The sequence below is a fragment of the Ranitomeya variabilis genome, chromosome 2, assembly GCF_051348905.1.
Source record: "Ranitomeya variabilis isolate aRanVar5 chromosome 2, aRanVar5.hap1, whole genome shotgun sequence".
Taxonomy (NCBI): Eukaryota; Metazoa; Chordata; class Amphibia; order Anura; family Dendrobatidae; genus Ranitomeya; species Ranitomeya variabilis.
The window spans coordinates 197,174,331-197,180,030 of record NC_135233.1 but is presented as its reverse complement, the minus strand read 5'-3'; the positions used below and the strand labels follow the sequence as shown (position 1 = coordinate 197,180,030).

The window sequence follows — 5,700 nt, the reverse complement described above, 5'->3', positions numbered from 1 at the left end:
CCTTCTGGCATTTGCCAGAAGTGCCCGATGGCCAGTCCGGCCATGGTAACAACTCATCCCTATAATTGGTAGGGTGCGACCAGCTGTCTCTCCCTCAACCACTCCTGTTGGGGTTTACAGGGAACAGTCTCCCGGTACAACCTCCCTTTCTCCCAGAATACCCTCTCCTTAACAGTCTTGGAGGTGGGCTTCTCAGTGAAGTTCCTCAACGTCTCCAGGCTAGCATCTGAGTGCAGAGCTGCCTAGAACTCCTGGCTGGGGGCAACCAGAAGTTACATTAAGGTCCCGTCTTCACGGGGACCCTCTGGGACCTGCTCTGGGTCCGTCACTGGTTCAGTTATTTCTCTGGCTGAGGAGGGTCCAGAAGGCAGGGCGTTACTTACGTTCTGGGCACTCTGACTGCAGTTGACAGCGGCTATATAGGCCGCCTCCCTGGGGAATAACACAGTCCCATCAGCCTGCCCGGTTATGGGTACTACCTCCCCATCCTCCCCTAGTACCTCAGGAGCAGTGCTAATTATAGGACAGCTACCATCAGCCAGGTCACCTTCCTTTGTGACACTGGTCAGCTGCATGGCATCACCTGCCTCAGGGTCCCCGTGCCTCTCCCCATCATCGTTAGCATAGACACTTGCTCCTGTTAGGGGATCATCAGCAATATCCGCAGGGTGACATGGCTGAGTTCTCCTGTACCTCCAGATACATTATTTTCAGGTAAAGCATTGGCATTCACATCATTAACATTACCACCAGTATCAGATCAGGGAGGGGTGTTGGGGAAATAATAAGCAAACATCCTCCCCAAATCAGTTCCCAACAAAACGTTAGCGGGTAGGTTTTCGGACACCCCCACTTCCTTCACCCCACTCCCGGCACCCCAATCTGTAAAAACCTGGGCCATCGGACAGCTGACCCCCCAAACCCGGTGACAGTCAGTGTTTTCCCCAGGATAATCACTTCAGGGGACACCAGTTCGGGTCGGATGAGAGTTCTTTCGGCCCCGGTGTCCTTGAGGCCTACAGTGACATTGTCCCCCACGGTGACAGACTACAAATATTCACAGGTGGTACCAAATGGCCCACTCACAAAAAGAATTGCTGCATTAGGCCCTGGGGTCTTGGATTGGGGGGGGGCTCTTCTGCTTCTCTGGACAAGTGGTGCTGAGGTGTCCAGTCTGGCTGCAGAAATAACACTTGCGGGAATCAGATGTGAGCCTTGCATTGGCAAAGGGGACAGGGAGTCCGGAGGGTCGGCTGGCAGGGGCAAGGATGGCGGTCAATGGCCTACTCCCTTTCCAGCTGGCGATGACAGGCTTCCGCACCTCCGGTTTACGATTGGCCTCGTAGGTGTCGGCAATCTGTGCTGCTTTATCCACCTCTTTTGACTCCCGGTCCATCACGAACTGTTGCACCTCAAAGATGTAGGAACTGGTCTATCATCATCAGGTCCTTTAGCTACTCAAAGGTGGTCACTAACAGTCCTTGGACCCACTGCTCAAAGTTGGTTCTGAGCCCATTCAACACATCGCTGTAGCTGTCGTGTGGTCCATGTTGGAGGTTCCAGAACTTTTTAAGGTACACTTCGGGAGTCAATTGGTACTTCCATATTAGGGCCTGCTTGATGGCCTCATAGTTCCTATCTAGCTCTAAAGGAAGAGCAGCAAACATATCCAGGGCCTTGCCTCTCAACCTTGGGGTTAAGTAGCCACTGGTCGGGCGGCAGCTGGTACTGTCTGCAAGTCTTTTCAAATCCCCTCAGAAAGGTGTCCATGTCCACGTCCTTTTCCATCATGGGAAAGTACTCTGGCCGGGGTTTAAAGATTGTTGAATTATTGGACTCACAGTTCCATTGGGTAGATCGTAATATTCCAAGTCAAGGGCCATCTGCAACTCATTGTCCCTCTGTTGTGAACTCTGTTTTCAGGCTCCCTCTTGTGGTCACAGGTGGTATTGTGTGACTTTTGTTTTGGGCTCCCCCTGGTGGCTTTGTTTGTTATCCTGCAGGTCTGTGGCTGATCAGCTGCCTCATTATTCACTTGGGAGTTCCTATTTAGCTCCGTTTCACTTCCACTTGTTGCCGGCTGTCAATGTACTCAGTGCTATTCTGATTACTCCTGATTATCTTCGGTTTCAGTCTCTTCAGGAGAAGCTAAGTTCTGTTTAATTATTTTTTGCTCATCAGTCCGCAATATGATTTCTGTGTATGATGAGTTTAGTCCAGCTTGCTAATATGTGATTTCTTCTGCTGGTTTGCTCTGGGGTACAGAGTTGCTTCCCCCGCACCGTTAGTTGGTGCGGGGGCTCGAGCGATCTCTGTGTGGATATTTTTGAATAGGGTTTTTAATTGACCGCACAGCTCCCTCTCTATTTTCTGCTTTCTAGTGTTAGCGGGCCTCATTTGCTAAATCTAATTTCATCTCTGCGTTTGTGCTTTCCCCTTAACTCACCGTTAATATTTGTGGGGGGCTATTCTATATCTTTGGGGTCATTTCTCTGAGGCAAGTGAGGACTTTCGTTCCCTCTAGGAATAGTCAGTTTCTCAGGCCGTGAAGAGACGTCTAGGATTTTCAGGTCACGTTCCACGGCTGCCTATAGTTGTTTGCGGATAGGATCAGGTTGCGGTCAATTCAGTTACCACTTCCCCAGAGTTTGTAGTCGGTTTAGTTACTTAGCTAGTCCTACTTGCGATCCTTGCCACTAGGATCATAACAGTACAGCCGGCCTGTAAAGTGTTAATTGCATGGCAGAAGCAGGAGAAAAGAAGCCTTGAGAATTTTTTATTTTTTTATTTTTTGCCGTGTGTCTAGCTGCTGCGTGTCTAGCTTCTCTCCTCCTCTTAATCTTGGTGTGGCTCTGAACTCAGCTGCTGATATGGATATTCAGAGTTTGGCCTCCAGTGTAGATCATCTTGCTGCAAGGGTACAAAGTATTCAGGATTTTGTTGTTCACAGTCCTATGTCAGAGCCTAGAATACCTATTCCGGAGTTGTTTTCTGGAGATAGATCTAGGTTCCTGAATTTTAAGAACAATTGTAAATTGTTTCTTTCTTTGAAACCTCGTTCCTCTGGTGATTCCGTTCAGCAAGTTAAAATTATAATTTCTTTCTTGCGTGGTGAACCTCAAGATTGGGCCTTCGCATTGGCGCCAGGGGATCCGGCATTGCTCAGTGTTGATGCGTTTTTTCTGGCCCTTGGATTGCTCTATGAGGAACCTAATCTTGAGAACCAGGCTGAAAAAGCGTTGTTGGCCCTCTCTCAGGGGCAAGATGAAGCAGAGGTGTACTGCCAGAAATTTCGGAAATGGTCGGTGCTTACTCGGTGGAATGAGTATGCCCTGGCTGCAAATTTCAGAAAAGGTCTTTCTGAGGCCATTAAGAATGTCATGGTGGGGTTCCCTACGCCTGCAGGTCTGAATGAGTCAATGACTCTGGCCATTCAGATTGATCGGCGTTTGCGGGAGCGCAAACCTGCGCACTGTTTGGCGGTGTCTTCTGAACAGACACCTGAGTCTATGCAATGTGATAGAATTCTGACCAGAAGTGAACGGCAAAATTATAGACGGCAAAATGGGTTGTGCTTTTACTGTGGTGACTCAGCTCATGTTATCTCAGCATGCTCTAAGCGCAAAAAAAAGGTTGATAAATCTGTCACCATTGGTACTTTACAGCCTAAGTTCATTTTGTCTGTTACCCTGATTTGTTCCTTGTCATCTTACCCGGTTATGGCTTTTGTAGATTCAGGTGCTGCCCTGAGTCTGATGGACTTGTCATTTGCCAGGCGCTGTGGTTTTGTTTTGGAGCCTTTAAAATTCCCTATTCCACTAAGGGGAATTGATGCTACGCCATTGGCTACGAATAAACCTCAGTACTGGACACAAGTGACCATGTGCATGACTCCTGTTCATCAGGAGGTGATTCGCTTTCTTGTGCTGCATAATTTACATGATGTTGTCGTGTTGGGTCTGCCATGGTTGCAGACTCATAATCCAGTCCTGGATTGGAAAGCAATGTCTGTGTCAAGTTGGGGTTGTCAGGGAATTCATGGCGACGCTCCTGTGGTGTCAATTGCTTCATCCACTCCTTCTGAAGTCCCTGCGTTTTTGTCAGACTACCAGGATGTATTTGATGAGCCCAAACTCAGTTCTCTACCTCCTCATAGGGATTGTGATTGTGCTATAAATTTGATTCCTGGTAGTAAGTTTCCTAAGGGACGACTTTTCAATTTGTCAGTGCCGGAGCATGCTGCCATGCGGAGTTATATAAAGGAGTCCTTGGAGAAAGGACTTATTCGCCCCTCCTCCTCCCCTCTTGGTGCGGGGTTCTTTTTTGTGGCTAAGAAGGATGGTTCTCTGAGACCTTGTATTGATTATCGCCTTCTAAATAAAATCACGGTCAAATTTCAGTATCCTTTGCCATTGTTATCTGATCTGTTTGCTCGCATTAAGGGGTCTAGTTGGTTCACCAAGATAGATCTTCGTGGTGCGTATAACCTTGTGCGTATTAAGCAGGGTGATGAATGGAAAACTGCATTTAATACGCCCAAAGGCCATTTTGAGTACTTGGTGATGCCTTTTGGACTTTCTAACGCTCCTTCTGTCTTTCAGTCTTTTATGCACGACATCTTCCGCGAATATCTGGATAAATTTATGATTGTGTATCTGGATGATATTCTGTTTTTTTCTGATGATTGGGAGTCCCATGTTAAGCAGGTCAGGATGGTGCTTCAGGTCCTGCGTGCCAATGCTTTATTTGTGAAGGGCTCAAAATGTCTTTTTGGAGTCCAGAAGGTTTCTTTTTTGGGTTTCATTTTTTCTCCTTCTACTATTGAGATGGACCCAGTCAAGGTTCAGGCTATTCATGACTGGACACAGCCTACATCTGTTAAGAGTCTTCAGAAGTTCTTGGGTTTTGCTAATTTTTACCGTCGCTTCATCGCTAATTTTTCTGGTGTTGTTAAGCCTTTGACGGATTTGACCAAGAAAGGTTCTGATGTTACTAACTGGTCTCCTGCGGCTGTGGAGGCCTTTCGGGAGCTGAAGCGCCGGTTTTCTTCGGCTCCGGTCTTATGTCAGCCAGATGTCTCTCTTCCTTTCCAGGTCGAGGTTGATGCTTCCGAGATTGGAGCGGGGGCTGTTTTGTCGCAGAGAAGCGCCGATGGCTCTGTGATGAAGCCATGTGCTTTCTTTTCAAGAAAGTTTTCGCCTGCCGAGCGGAATTATGATGTCGGTAATCGGGAGTTGTTGGCTATGAAGTGGGCATTTGAGGAGTGGCGACATTGGCTCGAGGGAGCTAAGCATCGTGTGGTGGTCTTTACTGATCACAAGAATCTGATTTATCTCGAGTCGGCCAAGCGGCTGAATCCTAGACAGGGTCGTTGGTCGTTGTTTCTCTCGTTTTGATTTTGTGGTCTCGTACCTGCCTGGTTCGAAGAATGTAAAGGCTGATGCTCTTTCTAGGAGTTTTGTGCCTGACTCTCCTGGAGATTCAGAGCCGGCTGGTATTCTCAGAGAAGGGGTGATTTTGTCTGCCATCTCCCCAGATTTGCGACGAGTGCTGCAGGAGTTTCAGGCGGATAGACCTGACCGTTGTCCACCAGAGAGACTGTTTGTCCCGGATAGATGGACCAGCAGAGTTATTTCCGAGGTTCATTCTTCGGTGTTGGCGGGCCATCCTGGAATATTTGGTACCAGAGATTTGGTGGCC

At 48.1% G+C, this 5,700-nt stretch overlaps 1 pseudogene; it reads right to left on the bottom strand.

Annotated features, from left to right (window-relative positions):
• Positions 1-760: 760 nt before the first annotated feature.
• LOC143803695 (uncharacterized) lies at positions 761-1,788 on the bottom strand (annotated as a pseudogene).
• Positions 1,789-5,700: the final 3,912 nt, after the last annotated feature.